This window comes from Rutidosis leptorrhynchoides, chromosome 8, assembly GCF_046630445.1.
Source record: "Rutidosis leptorrhynchoides isolate AG116_Rl617_1_P2 chromosome 8, CSIRO_AGI_Rlap_v1, whole genome shotgun sequence".
NCBI classification, from domain to species: domain Eukaryota; kingdom Viridiplantae; phylum Streptophyta; class Magnoliopsida; order Asterales; family Asteraceae; genus Rutidosis; species Rutidosis leptorrhynchoides.
In genome coordinates this window covers 161,141,496-161,158,533 of record NC_092340.1, presented here as the reverse complement: position 1 = coordinate 161,158,533, position 17,038 = coordinate 161,141,496, and positions in this window count along the sequence as shown.

Sequence of the window (17,038 nt, the reverse complement as noted above, 5' to 3'; positions counted from 1 at the left end):
TTATCGTCATTTATCTTTACGCTTAAAATATAGAATCGACAAACCGGTCATTAAACGGTAAAAACCCCCCCTTTTATAATAATATTACTACTTATATATATATATATATATATATTTATATAAATATAGTTTTATAAAAATATAGTACGTAATCACTAGCTCCCTGTGGAACGAACCGGACTTACTAAAAACTACACTACTCTACGATTAGGTACACTGCCTATAGTGTTGTAGCAAGGTTTAGGTATATCCCATCCGTAAATTAATAAAACTTGTGTCATATTTTGTAGTATTTTGTATTAAAAATAATACTATTTCGTACCCTCACGCTACATCATCAAGTTTTTGGCGCCGCTGCCGGGGAGCGCTAAAACGCTATATTTTTAATTATAATAATATTGAAATAATATATAATAATATAATAATATTGAAATAGAATATAATAATATAATAATATTGAAATAGAATATAATAATGTAATAATATTTTAGAATATATTTTGAATCGTAAAAGTTTTAAAAAGTCGTATTTATTAAATACTTCAGGGGTATATTATGTAAATTGTAATTAATAATTTCTATCATGTCGCTTTCATGTGAATAGTAAATTAATTAATTTCTTTTCATTTACTATTCATGAATAGTAAATGAATTAAAAAAAAAGTTTTGAAAAAAAATAATAATTATAAAAAAAAGTATTAATTTGTAAAAAAAAATCATTTTTAAAAAAAAAAAAAAAAAATTGTAAAAAAAAAACGTTTTTTTTTAGAAAAAAAAAATTCGTTTTTAAAAAAAAAAACGTAAAAAAAAAAAAAATAAAAACTTAAAAAAAAAAAAAAAAAAAACGTAAAAAAAAAAAAACGTAAAAAAAAAAAAAAAATTATTAAAAAAAATATATATATTTTTTAAGATTTTGTCTATAAAAAAAAATTGTTTTTTTTAGTTTTATTACCTTTAGATTTTTAGACTATAGTCGCAACTTTTAGTATTAAGTTTAGTTTTGCCATAGTTATTTTTATTTCTAGAATTTTTAGGTTTGCCGTAAAATCCCTTAAGTGCTTATTCCTTAGATTAAGTTTTAGGTGCTTTAGAATTTTACGACGCCGTATTTCGCACTACTTTCTTATTTTTATTTTTCGACGCCTATTTTTCGACCTTTTTATTTTTCGACCTTTTTCGACGCGCACTCTTTTTCTCTCTTATTTCTCGCCATTCTAGTTTTTAGGACTTAGATTTTTTTCTACTTCTTCTCTAAATTTCTTAAAATTACGAAAATTTATTTTAAGTGGTTAAATTGATAGACATCAAAATTTTCTGGTTCGTAGTAATAGTTGGATTTGTACGTGGACCGGGTTATTGGAGCCAAACAGTACTCAATTATATTGAGACCAAACGAATCCTGCCCCTCTGCTGCATCTTTTGGCTATTCGAAACGTGGGCAAAATCAGAAAAGTCTATTGATTGGATAACTTATATAATTTTTCTTTCCTTTTTAAAAACTAATAGGATATTCAGTGAATGCACCGAGCAAGACGTTCACCGCCGTTCGTACGTTCACCACCTGTAACTCGATCAAGACATTTAGCAAATATCGCCGCCGTTGATTTTTCTTTAGAATCGTCATCTAGTCGACCAAATACTCAAATTTCCGATAATCCAGTTTTTGAAACCAAACTCACAATTGAGAATCCGGAGATTGCTGAGGAAGAAACCATTAAATCAGAAACCTCTAGTGATTCGGATACAACACTTCCAATCATGGAAAATCTAGAACCTCTAAGTATGGAAGACCGAATGAGAGCCAAACGCACCGGCCAAGGTCACGCAATTACTCATCCAGACATTAATGCACCAGATTATGAAATCAAAGGACAAATTCTACACATGGTGACTAATCAATGCCAATTTAGTGGTGCGCCGAAGGAAGATCCTAATGAACATCTACGTACCTTTAATAGGATCTGCACACTATTTAAAATCCGAGAAGTTGAAGACGAACAAATCTATCTCATGTTATTTCCCTGGACTTTAAAGGGAGAAGCCAAAGATTGGTTAGAATCGTTACCTGAAGGGGCGATTGACACATGGGATGTTTTAGTTGAAAAATTTCTTAAACAATTCTTTCCGGCATCCAAAGTCGTGAGACTTCAGGGAGAAATTGTTACGTTCGCGCAAAATCCAAATGAAACATTATATGAGGCGTGGACAAGATTCGGAAGGATGTTGAGAGGATGTCCTCAACACGGTTTAGACACTTACCAAATAGTACAAATATTCTACCAAGGTGTCAACGTTGCTACACGAAAAGACATCGACATAACAGCTGGTGGTTCCATTATGAAGAAAACCGCAACTGAAGCTTACAAAATTATTGATAATACAGCCTCCCACTCTCATGAGTGGCACCAAGAAAAAGATATCGTTAGATCATCTAAAGCGGCTAGAGCCGATTCTAGCCATGACTTTGATTCCGTTTCCGCAAAAATAGATGCTTTCGAAAGACGAATGGAAAAGATGAATAAAGATATTCACGCAATACGAATCAGTTGTGAGCAATGCGGTGGACCACACTTATTGAAAGATTGTCACTTTGAACCAACCATGGAACAACGAGAGAATGTTTCCTACATGAACCAAAGGCCGGGAAATAATTATCAAAATAATTATCAACCGCCAAGGCCAAACTTCAATCGAAATCAAAACATTCTTTACAATCCAAAAGGACCCGAAAATAACTGGTATAACCAACAAGGTCCGAATAACCAACCAACTCAAAACAACACTTTCAATCAACAAAGACCTGGCTTATATAAACCACAACAACAAACCGAAGAGAAAAAGTCAAATATGGAAGACGTGGTATTCAAGCTAGTTGAATCTCAAACACAATTTATTGAAACTCAAACCCAAACGAACGAGAGATTTGATCAGTCATTAAGAACTCAACAAGCTTCCATTTTGAATCTAGAAAAACACGTAGGTACTCTTGCTAGCATGATGAGTGAGAGGGAACAAGGAAAGCTACCGAGTAATACTGAAGTAAATCCTCGGAATGAGAATGTTAATATGGTTTCAACGAATTCTGAAAAACCAGCACCAGAAGATGGGAAGGTTTTAGATGAGAGTAACAATGAAGAAGTTACACCACCACCACCCGAGTATGTAAAGCCAGTGGTGGCACCATACAAACCACCCATCCCGTTTCCAAGAAAAGGAGTTGAGTATGAGCAAGTGATAGGTAATAAAGATTGTGATACCTCTGGAAAGAAGAAGAAGAAAAAGAATAAGAAAGTGCAAGAAACAAAAGCCGTAAATATAAACCCGGTGAAGACAGTTCCACCAAATCCTCCACCTAGGGTAGGTGATCCGGGTGAATTTATTGTTCCTTGTCTACTTAGTGACTGTGTCATGTATGATGCACTAGCAGATTTAGGTTCAAGTGTGAGTGTTATGCCTCTTTCATTATATAAGAGATTAGGTGTAGGTGAGTTAACTCCAACGGATATGAGTGTTCGACTCCTTGATCAAACCATTAAGCACCCAGTTGGAATTGCTGACAACCTACCCGTTCAAGTAGGTAATTTAACCTTTCTAGTCGAATTCATTGTCATTGACATAGAAGAGGACTCAAACGTTCCTCTAATTTTAGGTCGACCATTCTTAGCGTCCACCGGGGCGTTATTTGATGTAAGAAAGGGTAGAATGACACTTAGTAGTGATGACAAATCAATCACCTTTATGATTCGAAAGACTAAATCTCCACCAACCAAAACCGTTGAACCGACAAAAACGATTGGTAAGAACCATGTTGTTTTACCAACTCCAACGGTAATGCTTAACAATAATAGAACGCCTAAGTGTGGGGAAAATGAAGTAACACCTAATGATGACCTGATAATAAAGAACCCCGTTGTTGATACGAAATTAAATGACCCCGTTATTAATAGTTCAATGAAGAAACTTATTAAACGGATTTGCGATGCTAGAACCAAGGGGAACTTTAAGTTATGTAACCGGTTAGTATCCAATCTGTCGCCTAAAGAAAAGGCAAAGCTAGTTAAAATTGTGGATATAACACATGAATCCGACCAATGGCTTAAAGAAAAAGTCACAGATATGCAAGTTGATTATGGTCCAAGAGAAATTGACGATGAAGTTAATCACAATTTCAACACCACAGCTACCTAAGTGTGGGGAGATTCAAATGTTCTAAAAAGAAGACGATGTTATCTAGAATTAGTTGTTCTGTTCTCGTGTAGTTCCGAGAATGGAATCCGATTGGTCTTTTCCGCTAGCAGACACTAAAGAACTAGTTTTCTCCCTCCATTCTGAATTTTTTTTTTTAGGTTTTATATGAAATTAATATGCTTTTTAAATTTAATTTTTGTGTGTATTTAAAAACAAAAATTTACTTTATTTCATTAAGTTTAAAAAAAAAATGATTTCTAAAATTCGTCGTAAGTTGAAGACTAGGCCGTTGAGCCGAAATTACTTTACCCGAGGGCGGGGCGAAAAATTTTTTCATCATTATTTTTAATTTTATTGATTTAAAGTATGCCAAGAAAAATATATTTGATTTTATAAATTTTTGAACGTGGGGTAATATACCCAACTTTAAAAATATGTATATATGTTTGTATTTTATGTTATGTACAAAACAGGGTAAAACAGCGCACTTTCAAAGAATGTCATTAAGTTCAGCAAAAGCTTCTAATTTTGACGACAAGACGCAAAATATCAAATGTGATATAAAACAACATGTTTGCAAACTCGGTATTTCCAATAACTTTTCTACACTAATCACCCTCATGAATTTATAATTATAGTCTGATTTCATGCAAATGAGGGCATTGCATGATCTCAAGTGTGGGGAAGGGTTATAAATTCTCTCGGGTTTACACTTAGTTTATTTGCCAAATTTTGTGAAAATTTGAAAAATTTTCAATTAAATGAACTCAAAATCATGTTTATACATATTTATGAACGATGAAAACTAGGTGATAATACTGAAATTATCGTTACCTCGAAAAGGACATAAATTGAGAAACACCCTAAAACGCTTGAATTCATTTAAAATGAAATAGAAGAAAATAAAAAGGCAAAGAAAGAAACTAAATGTGGGAAGAATGTACCAAGTTATTCAATTTAAAACATATATCACATATTTTTGTACAAGATTATTGCAGGTACTTTTGCTTTGGACGATACTAATCAGTTTTACCCGGTTTACTGTAATATATTTTAAAGAAAGATGGATCTACACGATGAATCAATTCCATCATTAAAAGGAAGTAAAGTCTTCCGAAAAAGACACGCGCTTCTTGATTTAGGTCATGAAGTTGTCGTCCAGACCAGCTGTAGGTTGACGAAAAATCTAGAAAAGTCATCACTAAAATCGGCAGGAAATCCACGGACCTCAGCATCAAACAGGGTCGCCAAGTGGTCAGATTTATCCTAATCATGAGAAGGATTTATCTCGTACAATGGGGAGGCACCGTGCAAATTAGCTTGATAAGACTAATGAATCAGATCCCCAGAAAAGGATAATCTCCTTAAAGATTAAAAATCAGCTTTTAAGACTGATAATACTCAATCCTAGAGATTGACCTTAAAGATTGAGAATTCAAACTCATGGAATTCGATGATATCTAAACTCGAGCTTGAACGAGAAAATATTTTGATCAAAAATACAAACCGATTTGTTTTCTGAAAACCCATTTTCAATGCGTTCATCACCATTGAACGTAAAATCCTAGGAATTCACCTGGAATTCATTAGGTCACCTGAACCAAATCGGGTGTCAACCGTAAGAACGGTGGTTGCATAGCATGGTCGGAGACAGGACCTTGTGCCAGACCGAAAAATTATAGGATGATCTTTACTATCGCTCCTACCAAGGATAGTTCTAGCATCCGACACGTTAATAAGACCATAATCATCTGCATGTCACGGGACATTGCCTTAACAGTTTCTTGTTCATCGCTTTCCTTTACAACCGGACGGTAGTTTACCGAAAGGTAATATACGGAACAAGTAAACTGGATGTGTGCTTTCCGATACCGGGATAGCAGTGGATTACACAAACCTAAAAGTTTTAGCCAAAATATTGATCCACAAATATATTTTGCTACACCGATGATGGATCAAATCAGAAAACTTATCTAGGGTAAAAGCTAGAATGAATTTTCAAAAGATCAAATGTTTTCATAAAGATCCAATTTCCTTAATGGATCTAAATTTTTATAGTCATGTGGGACTGTAAACCATATCGTTACTACCATTGTTTATACCGCCATATCAAAATCACTGATGTACAAAGTGTGAAGAATAAAGAAGTGATTCTAGTATTTCAAGACTATATTGCTTGAGGACAAGCAACGCTCAAGTTTGGGGATATTGATAAGGCTAAAAAGGAACATATATTTCATAGCATTATCCCCCAAGAAAGACAAGATTTTAGTTGCAATTGTTCCATTTTCAAGTGATATTCGTTTATATTAAATAAGTGCGAAGACAAAAGGCAGATTCGACAAATTGAAGACAAAAAGGTCCAAAAAGCTCAAAAGTACAAGATACAATTAAAAAGGTTCAAATTATTGATGAAGAACATCTAAAAATGACAAGAGTACAAGTTACAAAACGCAAAGTACACGATATAAAATAGTACGCAAGGACGTTCAAAAATCCGGAACCGGGACCAGAGTCAACTCTCAACGCTCGACGCAACGGTGTAAAAATTACGAGTCAACTATGCACAAGAATAAAATATAATATTTAAATAATTCATAATAAGAATAATATTAAATAATAAAAAGTTGTTAATTGAGCATAGTTCAGGGGTCATAAGTGAAAATTCAATTTCTAAATTCGCCTATAAATGGCTTTGTAATCGTAATGTAAAAACACACCTTTTTCTATCTTTTTCTAATTTATCAATATCAATTATCAATATCTATATTCTATATCTCTATCATAATGTTAACTTAATAAGATATAACAATAATCTTAATTTTAATTTTAAATTATGATAATAATAAGATTTATGATAGAGATCGTTTGAGTGTGTAAGTCGAAATTCTGTCCGTGTAACGCTACGCTATTTTTAATCATTGTAAGTTATGTTCAACCTTTTTATATTAATGTCTCGTAACTAAGTTATTATTATGCTTATTTAAAACGAAGTAATCATGATGTTGGGCTAATTACTAAAATTGGGTAATTGGGCTTTGTACCATAATTAAGGTTTGGGCAAAAGACCGACACTTGTGAAAATTGGACTATTGACTATTAATAGATGGGGGGTATTGTCTAATTGAGTGACAACTCATTGGAGTCTGTCGAACCTATCTTCAAATTAATTAACCTAATAATTAATAATGATTATGGTTGTCCTATTTAGTGATGTTCATATGGAATCTGTTATAATCATTTAATTAATCAATTGGGTTGGGTAATTGATTATTCATTATGATCAAGTGGATGAATTAATATTCATAAACTAATTAAAACAGGGGTGGATTACATACAGTGATAACTGGTGTAATTGTTGACAGAAGTGATAACTGCGTCACAGTTTAAATCCTTAATCAGTTGGAATATTTGACTTCGGGTATAAGGGTAATTTGACGAGGATACTCGCACTTTATTTTTATGACCGATGGACTATTATGGACAAAAACCAGATAGACGTATCAAATAAACCAGGACAAAGGACAATTAACCCATGGTAATAAATTAAAATCAACACGTCAAACATCATGATTACGGAAGTTTAAATAAGCATAATTCTTTTATTATATTTCTCATCGTATCTTTATTTACTGTCATTTTATTACTCGCAATTTTATTTACTGTCATTTTATTTATTGTCATTATTTTACGCACTTTAATTATCGTCATTTATCTTTACGCTTAAAATATAGAATCGACAAACCAGTCATTAAACGGTAAAAACCCCCCTTTTATAATAATATTACTACTTATATATATATATATTTATATAAATATAGTTTTATAAAAATATAGTACGTAATCACTAGCTCCCTGTGGAACGAACCGGACTTACTAAAAACTACACTACTCTACGATTAGGTACACTGCCTATAGTGTTGTAGCAAGGTTTAGGTATATCCCATCCGTAAATTAATAAAACTTGTGTCATATTTTGTAGTATTTTGTATTAAAAATAATACTATTTTGTACCCTCACGCTACATCATCAATATACCAGTAGTACATACATCTAAAAGCTGTGTATTGTACGAGTACGAATACGGGTGCATACGAGTAGAATTGTTGATGAAACTGAACGAGGATGTAATTGTAAGAATTTTTGTTAAGTAGAAGTATTTTAATAAGTGTATTGAAGTCTTTCAAAAGTGTATAAATACATATTAAAACACTACATGTATATACATTTTAACTGAGTCGTTAAGTGATCGTTAGTCGTTACATGTAAGTGTTGTTTTGAAACCTTTAGGTTAACGATATTGTTAAATGTTGTTAACCCAATGTTTATAATATCAAATGAGATTTTAAATTATTATATTATCATGATATTATCATGTATGAATATCCCTTAATATGATATATATACATTAAATGTCTTTACAACGATAATCGTTACATATATGTCTCGTTTAAAAATCATTAAGTTAGTAGTCTTGTTTTTACATATGTAGTTCATTGTTAATATACTTAATGATATATTTACTTATCATAGTATCATGTTAACTATATATATATCCATATATATGTCATCATATAGTTTTTACAAGTTTTAACGTTCGTGAATCACCGGTCAACTTGGGTGGTCAATTGTCTATATGAAACATATTTCAATTAATCAAGTCTTAACAAGTTTGATTGCTTAACATATTGGAAACATTTAATCATGTAAATATCAATCTCAATTAATATATATAAATATGGAAAAATTCGGGTCACTACAGTACCTACCCGTTAAATAAATTTCGTCCCGAAATTTTAAGTTGTTGAAGGTGTTGACGAATCTTCTGGAAATAGATGCGGGTATTTCTTCTTCATCTGATCATCACGCTCCCAGGTGAACTCGGGTCCTCTACGAGCATTCCATCGAACCTTAACAATTGGTATCTTGTTTTGCTTAAGTCTTTTAACCTCACGATCCATTATTTCGACGGGTTCTTCGATGAATTGAAGTTTTTTGTTGATTTGGATTTCTTCTAACGGAATAGTGAGATCTTCTTTAGCAAAACATTTCTTCAAATTCGAGACGTGGAAAGTGTTATGTACAGCCGCGAGTTGTTGAGGTAACTCAAGTCGGTAAGCTACTGGTCCGAGACGATCAATAATCTTGAATGGTCCAATATACCTTGGATTTAATTTCCTTCGTTTACCAAATCGAACAACGCCTTTCCAAGGTGCAACTTTAAGCATGACCATCTCTCCAATTTCAAATTCTATATCTTTTCTTTTAATGTCAGCGTAGCTCTTTTGTCGACTTTGGGCGGTTTTCAACCGTTGTTGAATTTGGATGATCTTCTCGGTAGTTTCTTGTATGATCTTCGGACCCGTAATCTGTCTATCCCCCACTTCACTCCAACAAATTGGAGACCTGCACTTTCTACCATAAAGTGCTTCAAACAGCGCCATCTCAATGCTTGAATGGTAGCTGTTGTTGTAGGAAAATTCTGCTAACGGTAGATGTCGATCCCAACTGTTTCCGAAATCAATAACACATGCTCGTAGCATGTCTTCAAGCGTTTGTATCGTCCTTTCGCTCTGCCCATCAGTTTGTGGATGATAGGCAGTACTCATGTCTAGACGAGTTCCTAATGCATGCTGTAATGTCTGCCAGAATCTTGAAATAAATCTACCATCCCTATCAGAGATAATAGAGATTGGTATTCCATGTCTGGAGACAACTTCCTTCAAATACAGGCGTGCTAACTTCTCCATCTTGTCATCTTCTCTTATTGGCAGGAAGTGTGCTGATTTGGTGAGACGATCAACTATTACCCAAATAGTATCAAAACCACTTGCAGTCCTTGGCAATTTAGTGATGAAATCCATGGTAATGTTTTCCCATTTCCATTCTGGGATTTTGGGTTGTTGAAGTAGACCTGATGGTTTCTGATGCTCAGCTTTGACCTTAGAACACGTCAAACATTCTCCTACATATTTAGCAACATCGGCTTTCATACCCGGCCACCAAAAATGTTTCTTGAGATCCTTGTACATCTTCCCCGTTCCAGGATGTATTGAGTATCTGGTTTTATGAGCTTCTCTAAGTACCATTTCTCTCATATCTCCAAATTTTGGTACCCAAATCCTTTCAGCCCTATACAGGGTTCCGTCTTCCCGAATATTAAGATGCTTCTCCGATCCTTTGGGTATTTCATCCTTTAAATTTCTCTCTTTTAAAACTCCTTGTTGCGCCTCCTTTATTTGAGTAGTAAGGTTATTGTGAATCATTATATTCATAGATTTTACTCGAATGGGTTCTCTGTCCTTTCTGCTCAAGGCGTCGGCTACCACATTTGCCTTCCCCGGGTGGTAACGAATCTCAAAGTCGTAATCATTCAACAATTCAATCCACCTACGCTGCCTCATATTCAGTTGTTTCTGATTAAATATGTGTTGAAGACTTTTGTGGTCGGTATATATAATACTTTTGACCCCATATAAGTAGTGCCTCCAAGTCTTTAATGCAAAAACAACCGCGCCTAATTCCAAATCATGCGTCGTATAATTTTGCTCGTGAATCTTCAATTGTCTAGACGCATAAGCAATCACCTTCGTCCGTTGCATTAATACACAACCGAGACCTTGCTTTGATGCGTCACAATAAATCACAAAATCATCATTCCCTTCAGGCAATGACAATATAGGTGCCGTAGTTAGCTTTTTCTTCAATAATTGAAACGCCTTCTCTTGTTCATCATTCCATTCAAATTTCTTCCCTTTATGCGTTAATGCATTCAAGAGTTTTGCTATTCTGGAAAAGTCTTGGATGAACCTTCTGTAGTAACCAGCTAGTCCTAAAAACTGGCGTATGTGTTTCGGAGTTTTCGGGGTTTCCCACTTTTTCAACAGTTTCTATCTTTGCCGGATCCACCTTAATACCTTCTTTGTTCACTATGTGACCGAGGAATTGAACTTCTTCCAACCAAAATGCACACTTTGAAAACTTAGCGTACAATTCTTCCTTCCTCAATACTTCTAACACCTTTCTCTAATGTTCACCGTGTTCTTGGTCATTCTTTGAGTAAATAAGTATGTCATCGATGAAAACAATGACAAACTTGTCAAGATATGGCCCACACACTCGGTTCATAAGGTCCATGAACACAGCTGGTGCGTTAGTCAATCCAAACGGCATAACCATAAACTCGTAATGACCATAACGCGTCCTAAAAGCAGTTTTTGGAATATCATCCTCCTTTACTCGCATTTGATGATATCCAGAACATAAATCGATCTTCGAATAAATCGACGAGCCTTGTAGTTGATCAAATAAGTCATCAATTCTCGGCAGTGGATAACGGTTTTTGATGGTAAGTTTGTTCAACTCTCTGTAGTCAATACACAACCTAAATGTACCATCCATCTTCTTGACAAACAAAACAGGAGCTCCCCATGGTGATGTGCTTGGTCGAATGAAACCACGTTCTAATAGTTCTTACAGTTGGCTTTGCAGTTCTTTCATCTCACTGGGTACGAGTCTATAAGGAGCACGAGCTATTGGTGCAGCTCCTGGTACAAGATCTATTTGAAATTCAACAGATCGATGTGGAGGTAGTCCCGGTAATTCTTTCAGAAATACATCGGGAAATTCTTTTGCAATGGGAACATCATTGATGCTCTTTTCTTCAGTTTGTACTTTCTCGACGTGTGCTAGAACAGCATAGCAACCTTTTCTTATTAGTTTTTGTGCCTTAAAATTACTAATAAGATATAGCTTCATGTTGCCCTTTTCTCCGTACACCATTAAGGGTTCTCCTTCTTCTCGAACAATGCGAATTGCATTTTTATAACATACGATCTCTGCTTTCACCTTCTTCAGCCAGTCCATGCCAACTATTACATCAAAACTCCCTAACTCTGCTGGTATCAAATCAATCTTAAATATTTCGCTACCCAGTTTAATTTCTCGATTCCGGCATATATTATCTGCTGAAATTAATTTACCGTTTGCTAATTCGAGTAAAAATTTACTATCCAACGGCGTCAATGGACAACTTAATTTAGCACAAAAATCTCTACTCATATAGCTTCTATCAGCACCTGAATCAAATAAAACGTAAGCAAATTTATTGTCAATAAGAAACGTACCCGTAACAAGCTCCGGGTCTTCCTGTGCCTCTGCCGCATTAATATTGAAAACTCTTCCGCGGCCTTGTCCATTCGTGTTCTCCTGGTTCGGGCAATTTCTAATAATGTGGCCCGATTTTCCACATTTATAACAAACTACATTGGCATAACTTGCTCCGACACTACTTGCTCCGCCATTACTAGTTCTGACACCATTTGTTCCTTTCGTTCTATTAACCCCTGGTCCGTAGACCTCACACTTTGCCGCGCTATGACCATTTCTTTTACACTTGTTGCAAAATTTGGTGCAGAACCCCGAGTGATACTTTTCACACCTTTGGCATAGCTGCTTCTGATTGTTGTTGTTGTTGCGGTTGTTATTGTTGTTAGGATGATTGTTGTAGTTGCTGTTGTTGTTTTTGTTGTTGTTGTTGTTGTTGTTGTTGTTGTTGTTGTTGTTGTTGTTGTTGTTGTTGTTGTTGTTGTTGTTGTTGTTGTTGTTGTTGTTATTGTTATTGTTGTTGGGCCGTTTGTTGTAGTTGCGATTGATGTTGCAATTATTGGGATAATTGTTGCGATTATTATTGTAATTGCTGTTGTTGTTGTATTGGTGATTCTTATCACCGTTTTCCTCCCACTTTCTTTTGACTTGCTTCACATTGGCCTCTTCAGCCGTCTGTTCTTTAATTCTTTCCTCAATTTGGTTCACTAGTTTGTGAGCCATTCTACATGCCTGTTGTATGGAGGCGGGCTCGTGTGAACTTATATCTTCTTGGATTCTTTCCGGTAATCCTTTCACAAACGCGTCGATTTTCTCTTCCTCATCTTCGAACGCTCCCGGACACAATAGGAACAATTCTGTGAATCGTCTTTCGTACGTGGTAATATCAAATCCTTGGGTTCGTAACCCTCTAAGTTCTGTCTTGAGCTTATTGACCTCGGTTCTGGGACGGTACTTCTCGTTCATCAAGTGCTTGAATGCTGACCACGGTAGTGCATACGCATCATCTTGTCCCACTTGCTCTAGATAGGTATTCCACCATGTTAACGCAGAACCTGTGAAGGTATGCGTAGCGTACTTCACTTTGTCCTCTTCAGTACACTTACTTATGGAAAACACCGATTCGACCTTCTCGGTCCACCGTTTCAATCCGATCGGTCCTTCGGTTCCATCAAATTCCAAAGGTTTGCAGGCAGTGAATTCTTTGTAGGTGCATCCTACACGATTTCCTGTACTGCTAGATCCAAGGTTATTGTTGGTATGTAGCGCAGCCTATACTGCGGCTATGTTTGAAGCTAGAAAAGTACGGAATTCCTCTTCATTCATATTCATGGTGTGTCGAGTAGTCGGTGCCATTTCCTTCAAAATAGTCAAATGGAACAAGTTAATCATACAGAATATTAAGAGTAGTTAATAGTATTTCGTAGCATAATATGAACTCATTTATAAAAGCTTTTTCTTCATATTAGCGTTTTATAAGTTTAAATTCGGGTAGTACCTACCCGTTAAGTTCATACTTAGTAGCTAATATACAATTCAACTACTACAATTCTATATGAAAAACTGATTATAATAATATTTCTTTATACAATATTTTACAAACTTACAATACCGCTTATTTTACATAAAGCATGAAATATAGCACACAATAACTTTGATACAAGATAGTTATGAAGATAATTCTAGCTAGTACACAAGTCGTTCAGCAAAGGCAATAAAGACACGTAATTCATACATCCAGAAACAAGTCATGCATTCTGGTTTTACTAGGACTACTTCCCATCCTTGGTCTTGTGGAACATAACCGTTATGGCCGTTGATAAGACAGCGTGTTGTAACGTCGTCAAAGGGACGAGGGTTACGTAATGACCAACAGTCTCGTAATAACCTAAAAACCTCATTTCTTACCCTAATTACCGACTCCGTCACTTGTGGGAATGTTTTGTTTAATAGTTGTAGCCCAATGTTCTTTTTCTCACTTTGGTGAGAAGCGAACATTACTAACCCATAAGCATAGCATGCTTCTTTATGTTGCATGTTAGTCGCTTTTTCTAAATCATGAAGTCCTATATTCGGATACATTGAGTCAAAATAATTTCTTAACCCGTTGCGTAAAATAGCATTTGGGTTCCCTGCAATATATGCGTCAAAGTAAACACATCGTAACTTATGGGTTTCCCAATGTGATATCCCCCATCTTTCAAACGAAAGTCTCTTATAAACCAAGACATTCTTGGAACGTTCTTCGAATGTCTTACAAACTGATTTCGCCGTAAATAGTTGTGCCGAAGAATTCTGACCGACTCTAGACAAGATTTCATCAATCATGTCTCCGGGTAGGTCTCTTAAAATATTGGGTTGTCTATCCATTTTGTGTTTTTATACTGTAAAATAGACAAGAGTTAGATTCATAAAAAAAATACTTATTAATACAAGCAATTTTTACATATATCATAAAGCATAAGCACACTATATTACATATATTACACCACACGAATACAACTATCTTATTCCGACTCGCTCGTTTCTTCTTCTTTAGTTTTGGTTCATTTTGCCAAGTTTCTAGGGATATATGATGTTCCCCTAATACGAGCTGTCGTTTTCCAAAACGGTTTAGAAAAACCTGGTGGTTTAGAGGTTCCCGGGTCATTGTTACAACTTACGGGCTTCGGGGGTTGACGATACATATAAAGTTCATCGGGGTTGGAATTAGATTTCTCTATTTTTATGCCCTTTACCTTATTATTTTCTTTTACCTTTTTAAATTCAGTTGGGGTAATTTCTATAACATCATCGGAATTCTCGTCGAAATCCGATTCATCGGAGAATTGGTAATCCTCCCAATATTTTGCTTCCTTGGCGGAAACACCATTGACCATAATTAACCTTGGTTGATTGGTTGAGGATTTTCTTTTACTTAACCGTTTTATTATTTCCCCCACTGGTTCTATTTCCTCCTCCGGTTCCTGCTCTTCCGGTTCTGATTCTTCTTCCGGTTCTGATTCTTCTTCCGGTTCTTCTTCGGGAACTTGTGAATCAGTCCAATATATATTCGACTCTTCGTTATTATTAGGTGAGTCAATGGGATTTGTGCTAGAGGTAGACATCTATCACACAATATCAAACATGTTAAGAGATTAATATATCACATAATATATACATGTTAATAATATATAGTTTCCAACAAAAATGTTAAGCAATCATTTTTAAAGAAAACACGGTCGAAGTCCAGACTCACTAATGCATCTTAACAAACTCGATAAGACACACTAATGCAAATTTCTGGTTCTCTAAGACCAACACTCGGATACCAACTGAAATGTCCCGTTCTTATTGATTAAAAACGTTCCATATTAATTGATTTCATTGCGAGGTTTTGACCTCTATATGAGACGTTTTTCAAAGACTGCATTCATTTTTAAAACAAACCATAACCTTTATTTCATAAATAAAGGTTTAAAAAGCTTTACGTAGATTATCAAATAATGATAATCTAAAATATCCTGTTTACACACGACCATTACATAATGGTTTACAATACAAATATGTTACATCGAAATCAGTTTCTTGAATGCAGTTTTTACACAATATCATACAAACATGGACTCCAAATCTTGTCCTTATTTTAGTATGCAACAGCGGAAGCTCTTAGTATTCACCTGAGAATAAACATGCTTTAAACTTCAACAAAAATGTTGGTGAGTTATAGGTTTAACCTATATATATCAAATCGTAACAATAGACCACAAGATTTCATATTTCAATACAGATCCCATACATAGAGATAAAAATCATTCATATGGTGAACACCTGGTAACCAACATTAACAAGATGCATATATAAGAATATCCCCATCATTCCGGGACACCCTTCGGATATGATATAAATTTCGAAGTACTAAAGCATCCGGTACTTTGGATGGGGCTTGTTGGGCCCGATAGATCTATCTTTAGAGTTCGCGTCAATTAGGGTGTCTGTTCCCTAATTCTTAGATTACCAGACTTAATAAAAAGAGGCATATTCGATTTCGATAATTCAACCATAGAATGTAGTTTCACGTACTTGTGTCTATTTTGTAAATCATTTATAAAACCTGCATGTATTCTCATCCCAAAAATATTAGATTTTAAAAGTGGGACTATAACTCACTTTCACAGATTTTTACTTCGTCGGGAAGTAAGACTTGGCCACTGGTTGATTCACGAACCTATAACAATATATACATATATATATCAAAGTATGTTCAAAATATATTTACAACACTTTTAATATATTTTTATGTTTTAAGTTTATTAAGTCAGCTGTCCTCGTTAGTAACCTACACCTAGTTGTCCACAGTTAGATGTACAGAAATAAATCAATAAATATTATCTTGAATCAATCCACGACCCAGTGTATACGTATCTCAGTATTGATCACAACTCAAACTATATATATTTTGGAATCAACCTCAACCCTGTATAGCTAACTCCAACATTCACATATAGAGTGTCTATGGTTGTTCCGAAATATATATAGATGTGTCGACATGATATGTCGAAACATTGTATACGTGTCTATGGTATCTCAAGATTACATAATATACAATACAAGTTGATTAAGTTATGGTTGGAATAGATTTGTTACCAATTTTCACGTAGCGAAAATGAGAAAAATTATCCAATCTTGTTTTACCCATAACTTCTTCATTTTAAATCCGTTTTGAGTGAATCAAATTGATATGGTTTCATATTGAACTCTATTTT